Source organism: Triticum urartu, chromosome 1 (assembly GCF_003073215.2).
Source record: "Triticum urartu cultivar G1812 chromosome 1, Tu2.1, whole genome shotgun sequence".
NCBI lineage: Eukaryota > Viridiplantae > Streptophyta > Magnoliopsida > Poales > Poaceae > Triticum > Triticum urartu.
This window is the reverse complement of record NC_053022.1, coordinates 243,205,764-243,221,599: the sequence shown is the minus strand read 5'-3', so window position 1 is coordinate 243,221,599 and position 15,836 is coordinate 243,205,764. Positions and strand designations below refer to the sequence as shown.

The following is a 15,836-nucleotide window of genomic DNA, read 5'->3' as shown; positions in this document are numbered from 1 at the left end:
CCCTCAAAGCTCAGCTGGATCGGAGTTCGAGGGACGTCATCGAGTTGAATGTGTGCGGAACTCGGAGGTGTCGTGCGTTTGGTGCTTGATCGGTCGGATCGCGAAGACATACGACCACATCAACCGTGTTGTGCTAACGCTTCCGCTTTCGGTCTATGAGGCTACGTGGACACACTCTCCCCTCTCGTTGCTATGTATCACCATAATCTTGTGTGTGCGTAGGATTTTTTTTTTGAAATTACTATGTTACCCAACAGTTGATCCCTTGGATGGCCTCGAAGCATCGCAACGATTGTGTCTTCAATGCTGCAACCCCATCGACTAGCGTCTTGGTTGCAAATATCAAAGAAGAAGCTGTGCTCTGGGCGACCACGGGTGCTCGAGGCCTGCGTGTCATCCTGCCACAGACCTGGGACGTCCACTGATGTTATTTTGTGTTCTCGTCTGTACTGGTACCTCGTAGGGGGATGTAACAAACTATCTCTCTCTTTTCAATATAATGAAACGCAAAAGCCTTTTTGCGTTTTCTCGAAACACTACCACATGAATACAATCCAGGGGTGCGTTGTAGCCTTGTAGGACGTGGGGGGAAGAAAGGGGTGGATGGACAAAAAATGTTCGTTGTCACTGCAGCTTGGGAGCACCATGGGGAGCGAAATCTAGGCAATTGGCCCCACCCTGATCGAGCATGAACAGCAGTCGATGGATACGGCGGCTGTCGCGGTGCACTAATGAATTTGTTGTCGTCCCTGGAGAACTTGGGTTACGAACACACTGCCATTACATGATTTAAATGTGATTCAGTTCTATACAAAATATAAAAAAATGATACGCCTCGTTTTGTTGATTGCCACATGATTGTATACTACTGTGCAAAAAATTGAGAACTATTTTGTTTGTGCCAAGTAAACTGATGGCAATAAATCTTATATCAATATCAAAGGAGACCGAAAAACACATGTTTTAATTAAAAGATGCTTACAACCAGATATTAGTATGAAATCATTGTTGGGGATCGTAGTAGAAATTCAAAATTTTCTACGCATCACCAAGATCAATCTATGGAGTAATCTAGCAACGAGGGGAAGGAGAGTGCATCTACATACCCTTGTAGATCACTAAGCGGAAGCGTTCAAGTGAATGGGGTTGATGGAGTCATACTCGTCGTGATCCAAATCACCGATGATCCTAGTGCCGAACGGACGGCACCTCCGTGTTCAACACACGTACAGCCCGGTGAAGTCTCCTACGCCTTGATCCAGCAAGGGGAGAAGGAGAGGTTGGGAAAGACTCCATCCAGCAGCAGCATGACGGCGTGGTGGTGGTGGAGGAGCGTGGTACTCCAGCAGGGCTTCGCCAAGCACCGCAAGAGACGAGGAGGGAGAGGGGTAGGGCTGTGCCAAGAAGGAGATGTTCTCGTGTGTATGGCAGCCCAAAACCCCACTATATATAGGGGAAAGGGAGGGGCTGCGCCCCCACCTAGGTTTCCACCCCTAGGGGTGGCAGCCAGCCCTAGATCCCATCTATGGGGGGCGGCCAAGGGGGGAGAGAGGGGGGCGCATCACTAGGTGGGCCTTAGGCCCATCTGAGCCTAGGGTTTCCCCCTTTTCCCTTCTCTCTTCGCCTTGGGCCCTGATGGGGGGCGCACCAGCCCACCTGGGGCTGGTCCCCTCTCACACTTGGCCCACGCAACCCTCTGGGGCAGGTAGCCCCACCTGGTGGACCCTCGGGACCCTCCCGGTGGTCCCGGTACGTTACCGATAGCACCCGAAACTTTCCCGGTGACCAAAACAGGACTTCCCATATATAAATCTTTACCTCCGGACCATTCCGGAACTCCTCGTGACGTCCGGGATCTCATCCGGGACTCCGAACAACATTCGGTAACCACGTATATCTATTCCCTATAACCCTAGCGTCATCGAACCTTAAGTGTGTAGATCCTACGGGTTCGGGAGTCATGTAGACATGACCGAGACAACTCTCCGGTCAATAACCAACAGTGGGATCTGGATACCCATGTTGGCTCCCACATGCTCCACGATGATCTCATCGGATGAACCACGATGTCGAGGATTCAATCAATCTCGTATTCAATTCCCTTTGTCTAGCGGTACGATACTTGCCCGAGATTCGATCGTCGGTATCCCGATACCTTGTTCAATCTCGTTACCGGCAAGTCTCTTTACTCGTTCCGTAACACATCATCCCGTGATCAACTCCTTGATCACATTGTGCATATTATGATGATGTCCTACAGAGTGGGCCCAGAGATACCTCTCCATTTACACGGAGTGACAAATCCCAGTCTCAATTCGTGCCAACCCAATAGATACTTTCGGAGATACCTGTAGTGTACCTTTATAGCATGGTCTCAGGAGTTGCACAATCTCATGGTCTAAGGAAATGATACTTGACATTAGAAAAGCTTTAGCATACGAACTACACGATCTTTGTGCTAGGCTTAGGATTGGGTCTTGTCCATCACATCATTCTCCTAATGATGTGATCCCATTATCAACGACATCCAATGTCCATGGTCAGGAAACCCTAACCATCTATTGATCAATGAGCTAGTCAACTAGAGGCTTACTAGGGACATGGTGTTGTCTATGTATCCACACATGTATCTGAGTTTCCTATCAATACAATTCTAGCATGGATAATAAACGATTATCATGAACAAGGAAATATAATAATAACCAATTTATTATTGCCTCTAGGGCATATTTCCAACAGTCTCCCACTTTCACTAGAGTCAATAATCTAGTTCACATCGCCATGTGATTAACACTCACAGGTCACATCGCCATGTGACCAACATCCAAGAGTCTACTAAACTCAATGATCTAGTTCACGTCACTATGTGATTAACACTCAAAGAGTTCTGGGTTTGATCATGTTATGCTTGTGAGAGAGGTTGTAGTCAACGGGTCTTGCCATATTCAGATCCCTATGTATTTCGCAAAACTTTATGTCATATCATAGATGCTGCTACGACGTTCCACTTGGAGCTATTCCAAATTGTTGCTCCATTATACGTATTCGGTATCTCTACTCAGAGCTATCCGGATAGGTGTTAAGCTTGCATCGACGTAACTCTTCATGTCGAACTCTTTATCACCTCCATAACCGAGAAACATTTTCTTATTCCTCTAAGGATAATTTTGACCGCTATCTGGTGATCTACTCCTAGATCACCTTTGTACCCTCTTGCCAGACATGTGGCAAGGCACACATGAGGTGCGGTACTCAGCATGGCATACCGTATAGAGCCTATGACAAGAGCATAGGGGATGACCTTCGTCCTTCCTCTTTCTTCTGCCGTGGTCAATCTTTGAGTCTTACTCAACTTCACACCTTACAACTCAGGTGAGAACCCCTTCTTTGACTGATCTACTTTGAACTCTTTCAAAAACATGTCAAGGTGTGCGTTCTTTGAAAGTATCATCAGGCGTCTTGATCTATTTCTATAGATCTTGTTGCCCAATATGTAAGCAACTTTATCCAGGTCTTCCTTTGAAAATCACTCTTCAAACAACCGTTTATGCTTTCCAGAAATTCTACATTATTTCAGATCAACAATATTTCATCCACATATACTTATCAGAAATATTGTAGTGCTCCCACTCACTTTCTTGTAAATACAAGTTTCTAGCAAACATTGTATAAACCTAAAAGCTTTGATCACTCCATCAAAGCATATATTCCGATTCTGAGATGCTTGCTCTAGTCCATAGAAGGATCGCTAGAGCCAGCATGCCTTTTAGCATCTTAGGATCGACAAAACCTTTTATTGTATCACATACAACTTTTTCTTACGAAAACTGGTAAGAAAACTTGTTTTGACATCCATTTGTCAGATTTCATAATCGAAAAACACAGCTAATGCTAACATGATTCCGACGGACTTAAGCATCGCTACGGGTGAGAAATTCTCATCGTAGTCAACTCCTTGAACTTGTGAAAAGACTCTTTCCCACAAGTCGAGCTTCATAGAAGGTAACATTACTGCCCATGTCCGTCTTCTTCTCAAAGATCCATTTATCTCGATGGCTTGCCGATCAACGGGCAAGTCCACCAAAGTCCATACATGGATCCTATCTCGGATTTCATGGTTTCTAACCATTTGTCGGAATACGGGCCCACCATCGTTTCTCCATAGCTCGTAGGTTCATTGTTGTCTAACAACATGATATCTAAGACAGGATTACCGTACCACTTAGGAGTAGTACATATCCTTGTCGACCTACGAGGTTCGATAGCAACTTGATTCGAAGCTTCATGATCACTATCATTAACTTCCTATTCAACAGACGTAGGCTCCACAGAAAACATCTTTCTGTGTTGCATCACTCTCTAGTTGAAATAAAGGTTCGACAACCTCATCAAGTTCTATCTTCCTCCCACTCAATTCTTTTGAGAGAAACTCCTTCTCGAGAAGGACTCGCTCTTAGTGACAAACAATTTGTCCTCGGATCTGAGATAGAAGGTATACCCTACTGTCACCTTTGGGTATCCTATGAAGATGTGTTTGTCTGCTTTGGGTTCGAGCTTCTCTGGCTGAAGCCTTAAGCATCGCAGCCCCAAACATTAAGAAACGACAACTTTGGTTTCTTGACAAACCAATGTTCATACGACGTCGTCTCAACGGACTTAGATGGTGTCCTATCTAAAGTGAATGCAGTTGTCTCTAACGCATAACCACAAAATGAAAATGGTAGATTGGTAAGAGACATCATAGATCGCACCATATCTCATAGTGTTCGATTACGACGTCCGGATACACCATTACCTTGTGGTGTTCCAGGTGGCTTCAACTGTGAAACAATTCCACAATGTCTTAAGTGATTGCCAAACTCATAACTCAGAAAATCCCCTTTTGATCAGATCGTAGGAACATGATCTTATTGTTATGATGATTCTTAACTTCACTCTGAAATCGCTTGAACTTTTCAAACATTTCAGACTTGTGCTTCATTAAGTAGATATACCTATATCTACTCAAATCGTCAGTGAAGATGAGAAAATAGCGATATCCACTGCACGCTTCAATTCTCATTGGATCACACACATCAGCATGCATGATCTCCAACAAGTCACTTGCCCGTTTCATTGTACCTGAAAACGGGGTCTTAGTCATCCTGCCCATGAGGCATGGCTCGCATGTGTCAAGCGATTCAAAATCAAGTGACTCCAAACATCCATCGACATGGAGTTTCTTCATGCATCTTACACCAATATGACTTAAGCGGCAGTGCCACGAGAAAGTGGTACTATCATTATTAACTCTACATCTTTTGGCGTGAACATGTGTATTACCACGACCGAGATTCAATGAACCATTCACATAGGGTGCATGACCATGAAAGGTATCATTCATGTAAACAGAATAACCATTATTCTCTAACTTAAATGAATGACCGTATTGCAATGAACATGATCTAATCATATTCATGCTCAACGTAGACACCTGATAACATTTATCTAGGTTCAATACTAATCCCGAAGGCAGATGGAGCGTGCGATGGTGATCTCATCAACTTTGGAAATACTTCCAACACACATCGTCACCTCGCCCTTAGCCAGTCTCCGTTTAGTCCGTAGCTTTTGCTTCAAGTCACCAGTAATAGCAACTGAACCGGTATCCAATACCCAGGTGCTACCAGGAGTACTAGCGAGGTACACATTAATAACACGTATATACTTTGTTGAAGTTGCCAGCCTTCTTATCTACCATGCATTTGGGGTAATTCCGCTACCAGTGACCGTCCCCTTTACAATAGAAGCACTTAGTCTCGGGTTTGGGTTCAACCTTGGGTTCCTTTACTGGAGCGGCAACTGGTTTGCCATCCATGAAGTTTCCCTTCTAGCCCTTGCCCTTCTTGAAACCAGTGGTCTTATTAAACCATCAACACTTGATGCTCCTTCTTGATTTCTACCTTTTGCGGTCTTAAGCACCGCGAACAGCTCCGGGATCAACTCCATCCCTTGCATGTCATAGTTCATCACGAAGGTCTAGTAGCTTAGTGATAGTGGCTAGAGAACTCTATCAATCACTATCTTATCTGGAAGTTTAACTCCCACTTGATTTAAGTGATTGTAGCACCCAGACATTCTGAGCACATGCTCACTAGCTGAGCTATTCTCCTCCATCTTGTTGGCAAAAGAACTTGTCAGAGGTCTCACACCTCTCAACATGGGCATGAGCCTGAAATCCCAATTTCAGCTCTTGGAACATCTCATATGTTCTGTGGCGTTCAAAACGTCATTGGAATCCCGATTCTAAGCCGTAAAGTATGGTGCACTAAACTATCAAGTAGTCATCAGGATGTGTCTGTCAGGTGTTCACAACATCCACAGACGACGTTGTAGGGGTTTACACATCGAGCGGTGCATCAAAGACGTAAGCCTTCTGTGTAGCAGTGAGGACACTCCTCGGACTACGGACCTAGTCCACATCATTGCTTACAATATCTTTCAACTTGGTCTTTCTCTAGGAACATATTGAAACAGGGAGCTACAATGTGAGCTATTTATCTACAACATATTTGCAAAGACAATTTAGACTATGTTCATGATAATTGAGTTCATTTAATGAACTCCCACTCAGATAGACATCCCTCTAGTCATCTAAGTGAAACATGATCCGAGTCAACTAGGTCGTGTCTGATCATCACGTGAGACGGACTAGTCAACATCGGTGAACATCTTCATGTTGATCGTATCTTCTATACGACTCATGCTCGACCTTTCGGTCTTCCGTGTTCCGAGGCCATGTTTGTACATGCTAGGCTCGTCAATTCAACCTAAGTGTTTTTGCTGTGTAAATCAGGCTTACACCCGTTGTATTCGAACGTTAGAATCTATCACACCCGATCATCACGTGGTGCTTCGAAACGACGAACCTTCGCAACGGTGCACAGTTAGGGGGAACACTTCTCTTGAAATTTTAGTGAGGGATCATCTTATTTAAGCTACCGTCGTTCTAAGCAAATAAGATGTAAAACATGATAAACATCACATGCAATCAAATAGTGACATGATATGGCCAATATCATTTTGCTCCTTTTGATCTCCATCTTCGGGGCTCCATGATCATCGTTGTCACCGGCATGACACCATGATCTCCATCATCATGATCTCCATCATCGTGTCTTCTTGAAGTTGTCTCGTCATCTATTACTTCTACTACTATGGCTAACGCTTTAGCAATAAAGTAAAGTAATTACATGACGTTTATGTTGACACGCAGGTCATAAATAAATAAAGACAACTCTTATGGCTCCTGCCGGTTGTCATACTCATCGACATGCAAGTCGTGATTCCTATTACAAGAACATGATCAATCTCATACATCACATATATCATTCATCACATCCTTTTGGCCATATCACATCACAAGGCATATGCTGCAAAAACAAGTTAGACGTCCTCTAATTGTTGTTGCAAGTTTTTACGTGGCTGCTATAGGTTTCTAGCAAGAACGTTTCTTACCTACGCGAAAACCACAACGTGATATGCCAATTTCTATTTACCCTTCATAAGGACCGTTTTCATCGAATCCGATCCGACTAAAGTGGGAGAGACAGACACCCACTAGCCACCTTATGCAACTAGTGCATGTCAGTCGGTGGAACCAGTCTCACGTAAGAGTATGTGTAAGGTCGGTCCGGGCCGCTTCATCCCACGATGTCGCCGAATCAAGATAAGACTAGTAATGGCAAGCAAATTGACAAAATCAACGCCCAGAACAACTTGTGTTCTACTCATGCATAGAAACTACGCATAGACCTAGCTCATGATGCCACTGTTGGGGATCGTAGCAGAAATTCAAAATTTTCTACGCATCACCAAGATCAATCTATGGAGTAATCTATCAATGAGGGGAAGGAGAGTGCATCGTACTCGTCGTGATCCAAATCACCGATGATCCTAGTGCCGAACGGACGGCACCTCCGTGTTCAACACACATACAGCCCGGTGACGTCTCCTACGCCTTGATCCAGCAAGGGGAGAAGGAGAGGTTGGGGAAGACTCCATCCAGCAGCAGCACGACGGCGGGGTGGTGGTGGAGGAGCGTGGTACTCCAGCAGGGCTTCGCCAAGCACCGCAAGAGACGAGGAGGGAGAGGGGTAGGGCTGCGCCAAGAAGGAGATGTTCTCGTGTGTATGGCAGCCCAAAACCCCACTATATATAGGGGAAAGGGAGGGGCTGCGCCCACACCTAGGTTTCCACCCCTAGGGGTGGCGGCCAGCCCTAGATACCATCTAGGGGGGCGGCCAAGGGGGGAGAGAGGGGGGCGCACCACTAGGTGGGCCTTAGGCCCATCTGAGCCTAGGGTTTCCCCCTTTTTCCTTCTCTCTTTGCCTTGGGCCCTAGTGGGGGGCGCACCAGCCCACCTGGGGCTGGTCCCCTCTCACACTTGGCCCACGCAACCCTCTGGGGCAGGTAGCCCCACCTGGTGGACCCCCGGGACCCTCCCGGTGGTCCCGGTACGTTACCGATAGCACCCGAAACTTTCCCGGTGACCAAAACAGGACTTCCCATATATAAATCTTTACCTCCGGACCATTCCGGAACTCCTCGTGACGTTTGGGATCTCATCCGGGACTCCGAACAACATTCAGTAACCACGTATATCTATTCCCTATAACCCTAGAGTCATCGAACCTTAAGTGTGTAGACCCTACGGGTTCGGGAGTCATGCAGACATGACCGAGACAACTCTCTGGTCAATAACCAACAGCGGGATCTGGATACCCATGTTGGCTCCCACATGCTCCACGATGATCTCATCGGATGAACCACGATGTCGAGGATTCAATCAATCTCGTATTCAATTCCCTTTGTCTAGCGGTACGATACTTTTCCGAGATTCGATCGTCGGTATCCTGATACCTTGTTCAATCTCGTTACCGGCAAGTCTCTTTACTCGTTCCGTAACACATCATCCCGTGATCAACTCCTTGATCACATTGTGCACATTATGATGATGTCCTACCGAGTGGGCCCAGAGATACCTCTCCGTTTACACGGAGTGACAAATCCCAGTCTCGATTCGTGCCAACCCAACAGATACTTTCGGAGATACCTGTAGTGTACCTTTATAGCCACCCAGTTATGTTGTGACGTTTGGCACACCCAAAGCACTCCTACGGTATCTGGGAGTTGCACAATATCATGGTCTAAGGAAATGATACTTGACATTAGAAAAGCTTTAGCATACGAACTACACGATCTTTGTGCTAGGCTGAGGATTGGGTCTTGTCCATCACATCATTCTCCTAATGATGTGATCCCGTTATCAACGACATCCAATGTCCATGGTCAGGAAACCGTAACCATCTATTGATCAACGAGCTAGTCAACTAGAGGCTTACTAGGGACATGGTGTTGTCTATGTATCCACACATGTATCTGAGTTTCCTATCAATACAATTCTAGCATGGATAATAAACGATTATCATGAACAAGGAAATATAATAATAACCAATTTATTATTACCTCTAGGGCATATTTCCAACAATCATGTGGTAGAGCCAAAAATTAAATGATATATGTTACAAGCTAGCAAAATAAAAACAAAAGAAACATAATCCGAGTGCATAATAGCAAGTTTCGGTCCCATCCATGTTAAGACATGAATAACCTGGTTCATTCCTTCTCTCCTCAGATGTTAAGACATAATATTACTTGAAATGTGGTAGGTGCAGCATAGCGAGAGAAAATAATGTGATATATTTCTAAAAAATAATGGAAAGTATCAATTGGACTCCTCAAAATGGGAAAGATCCTAATCCCCAAGGATTAAATACAAGCAACAAAATATTATCATAACAAACAAATTTTATTACACATGCAAAACCACTACAACTTTCAAAGTATACAATTAAATTTTATTTTATTTTTTATTGTTGTACGTACGCAAAACTGGGCAAAGCGTTTTATAGACTTGTGGTACATCTTGTAGTCTTTTTAGTGATGCGTCCTCAAAAGTATAGAAATTAACAAAAGGTCGGCATGCCTGCACATTGGCGGAGGCAGGATTACTAAGATTAGGATGTTGTGGAGGGCCCAGTTAGAGAAAAAAACAAATCAAAAAAGCAAAAAACATTCAAGAGCACTCATTATTTACTATTTTGCAAAAAACATCAATTTTGTTCTCATTTAATGAGAGCAATCTCCATTTCTGCTCTCTAAGTGCTAAAAAGGCAATGAGACATGTGTGAATGAAAAATAAACATACATGGTAGATATAAACTTTAACCGTTGGATATGTTTGTTCACTTATATGATCACAATAAGTAAACGTATCTTTGGTGTCCATAAATAAAGAAAAACATATCATGTGCTGAAGTATATGCTAATTATGAAATAAATGACAATCATGTCATCAGATATGATAAGCACACAAGCAAAAGATAAAAGGAATGGCATGCCATGATATCTCTAGCCAATTTCTCTTGTTAATACCTGGAAGAAGAATCTGCTTGGTCTCTTTCAGTTGTGCCTCCAACTTTATTCTGTGAAAACGGTGTAGAGTTTGGACCAGATTCACTGGGAGCATAAGAGAAGTCGTGAGTAAATGATTTTTACCCATGCAGTAGTTAAAACATGGTCCTATTGATCAGTTCTAAGATGAAGCCCCGCTACCTGGTGTTGCTACCTAAAAGGCCACCTAAAATGATCATGGAGAACATTCTATTGATCCTTCTATTTTATAGAATGACATCAAGAAGTAACTTCCTGGAATGGTATGATAGTTCTAGTACTTAGAAATCTATTGCCCTTTTCATTTTCTAGGCATATATTTTATCACATACAACCTGATCCTTCTATTTTCTGTACAAGAAAACTGAATTCCAGTTTGAATCAGATTTATCATCATATTCCAATAGTAAAAATGAATTTTGAACAAACAATAGAAAAGCAAGCATGACTAAAAGGTATTTTCAAAACAGCATGACCAGAAACCTTGTACACATAGACATCATAAACCTTGCAAATTGCAGCACAACCATAATATTAATATCATTTATGATTTCCAAGAATTACCAAAAAGGAAATCTACATGTATATCCTCATCTATACCTAATATTAAAGGACAGAGATTTTCATAGTTCTGCATACACTATATGTAATTGAAGTGTGTTTTTACATAAGTGGGCCATCGTTTTTGTTTCAGGAGGAAGCGCTACTGGGCTAGGCCTACTGCAATTTTTTCCCATCGTTGGAGGAGCAGCCAAAAATATATGCCCGTCAGGATTCGAACTCCAGACTTCCACCTTTGGGATCGATCGAAGCAGCCAACCGACCTACGTAATGATTTCTGCTAGGAAAAAACGCCGTTGCCCTAGCAAATTTCACCAATTTTTATGTGTTTTCCGAGTTGAAACCAATGAGACGCCTAAATATCAAGGTGAGGAGCGCAGGAAGGAAAGGAACTACAGGAAAAATCTTGCTGCCCTAAGTTACGAAGGGAAGGAAAGGAAAAAGATTGCGCAAACAGACGAAAGGAAATAGAGCCTTGCATGGCCATGAATGAGCCAGGAAGGAAATAAATTAAAGGCTTCATATATGCTAGGAAGGAAAGGGATTTCCGTATGGGCGCCATGCGCCAGGAAAGAAAAATTAAAGAAATTAAAGGTCTTCATGAGAGAGAGAGAGAGAGAATAAAATAAATTAGAGCCTTCATATGTGGCATGAATGAGCCAGGAAGAAATTTACATGCCCATGGGCTAGAAATTGGCATTAATGAGCTGATCCAAGGTTTTGAGTTGAGGCAAACAGGAAAACTTTCATAACACTTAATATTGGCTCTATGCATGAAGATATTAGCATATCGGTGGTCGTTTGTTTCCTATGCAATTTTCATCAAACTGTAGTCTTAGAGTTTTGACCAACCTGGTATCTAGTGTTCATTTGAGTGTTGCAACAATGACATAATAGCAAAAAAAATTGACTGAGTAGTAAATTTATCAGAATTGATTGGTTCATTTTTGTATGTTCGAGTAAGTGGTTAGGCAAATCGTTCATCTATTTCGAAGAATTGATTGGTTTGAAGCATGGTTTTAATCTTTAATGTCTTATTAAAATAGAGGTTTTGAATGTACGGAGTGGGGATTATCAATGCTAATGCTGGATAACATATATAGGCCCTGTTTGGTTCAGCTTTTATCAACGGATTCCGCTGCCGCGTAGCAGAATCTGAACCAAAGGGCGAACCTAGCGGAATCTGATTCCAGAAATCCGCTGCCAAAATCTCAACCAAAAGCGGAAGCAGCCCAGGACGTGCTTTCCAAAATCTGATTCCGTTGTGGGCCAAAATCTGAAAAAGCTGTATCAGTTGGTTTGCCAAATGACCTACATCTTTTTCACATCAGATTTTCCACAGCTGTTTCTCCACAGCAGATTTTTCACAGCTGCTTTTAGAAATCCACAGCCGAATCAAACAGGGCCATAATGTGCCAAGGGGTTGAAAGGAGCAGTTGTTATCCAAGGTGGAGAATGGCACCAACGACATGAGCATCGTGTTCTGCAACCCACACAGGCGGCCATGGAAAAGGAGATGAGAGGTGACGTGGGTTTAATCTTTAATGTCGTATTAAAATAGAGGTTTTGAATGTCCGGAGTGCGGATTATTAGTGATAATTGATTTATGGACCTTTGATTTTTTTTCTCTCTCTACTGTTGCAACGCACGACCATGTTTGCTATAATTATTCTAATTCGGAAAATCCGACGAATGCTCGTGCTTGAGAATTTTGGGAAGTTTTTTATCTCCCGATTCTTGCGCTTTGTATTTTAGTAGGCGAATACAAAGCTATTTTTTCTCCCATCGCAACACACAGACACATTTGCTATAAATATAAAATATTCTGTTTGAATCTAATTCATAATAACAAAAACATATGAGAAAACATAGAATATTTTAGTATGGGTACATGGATTGCAAATAGGATTAAAATCTTTATCTCAAACATATAAATGATTTTCATTACTGCCGATGTTGATATGGTCGCATTATTTATTGCAATAAATTGGATCCACTACTATAGATTAGACTTGAGTCTCAACATCTGTAGTCATGTAGTAATTGATTGGCCTCTCCATAGGTTTTTAGGTTTTTGAGTTTCTCCTCCTGTTGCCATAAAATACAAAGTTTTTCAGCAAATCAATGTACATCAATCGTGTATGTTTCAATCTTTGTTTTTTAGAGTATGTGAATGCTCATGTTTTTATTGTTTGGGTAAATCACAACACCAACGTTAACCTATTTTTTACGACGAGGAGGAGGACAACTGGCAACACAGGTGAGTGACATGCTGAAATGGAGGATGTGTGCCTATGTGTGTGCCCCTGGGGACGGGGGGTGCAGTGTTAGGGTTGTGTGATGTTTTGTTTTCGGGAGAGAGTCTCGTGACATACATTTTTTTAAGGAATTGCATCACACTTATGAGGTTAGGAGTGTGTGATGTTTTTTCCTGTTGCAACGCATGGGCATGTGTCCTAGTAACATAAAAAGGAGATATGGGGGCAATGATCATGGTGCCCAGCTGCGATGTATCTGCCATGCTGTCTGCTGTCCCATGTATAACCTCTAAGAATTTTCCATAAGTAACTATGGTAAAATATACCCAGCAAGCTACATGTGTAATATCACTCGAATTTAAACAAATGATAACACAATCTTCAGATGGATAAAATCACATCATCGTTGGATAAAGAATGCCATTGTCTGAGAGCATGGAAAGTCCTTGACCTGTTTGGAATCATTGAATATTAACAGATGTTTCAGGAAGCAAACCCTAATTTCATTAGTATTTTCAAACCATGCACATCGAAGTCCTTCTCTCTATCATAACTAATCCTAAAAATTAGCATGAATCTAAAATCTTTCGAGGTAGTATGCTAAAGAGAGAGAGAGAGAGAACAAGGTAATAAACAAAGAACAGTTGCTCCCATTGACTGGTTTTACCTGTAGTCAAATGCAGGGAAATATAATGAAGAGCACTACTAAATCCACAGCGGCGATATCAATTACAGAAGTATCCACCAAGTGGTCGTGTTGAACCTGTAAGCCAAAACATGGGTCAGAAAAGTGAGAGACAGCCAGCAAGTTGGTTAAATTTGAACTCTGCTGTCATAATTTAAGAGTTCAAACTTTACATAAGTGAACTCGAAATGAACTACAGTCTTTTCTTATATAATAACAACAACCTTGACAGCGACTTTTTTCCCATCATGTGCTTTGGCGACATGGACTTGCACAAGAGAAGCACTTGCAAGCGGGACAAGGTCGAATTGTGCAAAAAACTTCACCACCGGGAATAGGGGAAAGCCAAATTTTGTGTCAGAGTTTCTTCTAAACTAAAAACAAGCTGAGCATAAATCTAGGTTCTGATTTAAGGTGAATACTCCATTGGCCAACAACTGAACTAAGCATGCTCATTCTGATTGTGTGGTTTTGCTAATCAATATAGTAACCAAGTTACTTCAATAGGGTGTAGGACAATGATGTAATGCAATGAAGGAACTAACAGTTTGTGGCAATTATCCAATCTCTTTCTTCAAGACTCCGCAGACGTTTTTGTATGAGGAAACTGGGCACCTCTTGAGCATTGAAGCCCTCATCATCTGCACATACACCTGTGGTAGTACAAGCAAACAAGCAGTTGTTCCTCGGCCATAAAATTATGCAATCTTACAACACATGAATCCAAAGTGAATTCAGGCGTATCCTCACAGAGTTAAGAATTTTGTTCCGTACCAGTTGTGCGATGTGCTAACCAAGCTTGATGTAGATGCCACCATTGCAGAAGCAGAGCTCCTGGCACGGTTGGCAGAGAGCCCACCCCGCGTGCGCCCACTTCATAGCAAGGGAGGAGACGTGCGACCGGAGAGGCGAGGGATGCGGGCGCCGCCGCGTTCGCCAGAGCTCGCGCGCGCACGGCCGCGTTCACCGGAGCCTGCCCCGCATGGACCCACTTCCTGGTTAAGGAGGAGACCTGTGCGTCCGGAGAGGAGAGGGGGAGCGGGCACCGCCGCACCGCGGGCTGGAGCGCGGCCGCGTTTGCCAGAGCCCACCCCCCCCCCCCCGTGCACCCACTTCGTGGTTAGGGAGGAGACCTGCGACCGGAGTGGCGAGGGATGAGGCCGCCACTGAGTCGCTAGATCGCGCGTGGCGGCTCCCGCGGCCACTCCCGCGACGACCCACGACGAAGGGCGCGACGGGCGTCTCCCGCGGCGTTGCGGCTGGCGGCTCCAGCACCGACGGCGAGGCGGCGAACGGCGCGGGGAGGACGGGCGTGCGGAGGCCCGCCCGTGGTGTGGCGTCCGTTTGGAGGGGGAAGGGGTGGGGGAGGTCATGCGGGCGTTGGGAGGAGGAGGAGGAGAGGGGAGAGGTCGTGCGGGCAGGCGTCGTTGGGAGTGTATTTTTTTAACGGCGATGCAGGTTAGCAAGGATGGATGGATTAGTGGGTTAATGCGTGGCTCAGTGTGTTAAATACGGGAGGATTAAGGGCCATCAGATATTATAGATGGACGGATAAAATTGTTTGGATCTGCCTTCTCTTCCTTTTATATAGTGGTAGTAGATAGTAGATAGTAGATAGTAGATAGTAGATAGATAGTAGATACGGTTATTCATTCAAGTCAGAGAATAATTGTTGTTCTATTTACATGAATAAAACCTTCTATGGTCATCCATCCAATGTAAATGGTTTATTAAATCTCGATCGTAGTGATACACATATTCATAATATTGATGCCAAAATATGCAAAGTTGATAATGATAGTGCAACATACTTGTGGCACTGCCATTTAGGTCATATT

At 43.6% G+C, this 15,836-nt stretch overlaps 1 long non-coding RNA gene across 1 annotated transcript; it reads right to left on the bottom strand.

Moving 5' to 3' along the window:
- Positions 1-13,548: 13,548 nt before the first annotated feature.
- LOC125527301 lies at positions 13,549-15,095 on the bottom strand. The gene is made up of 4 exons (XR_007292044.1): positions 14,773-15,095; positions 14,544-14,651; positions 13,981-14,076; positions 13,549-13,764 (listed from the first exon to the last, which is right to left on the bottom strand). It is a non-coding gene; the product is annotated as an uncharacterized LOC125527301 (long non-coding RNA).
- Positions 15,096-15,836: the final 741 nt, after the last annotated feature.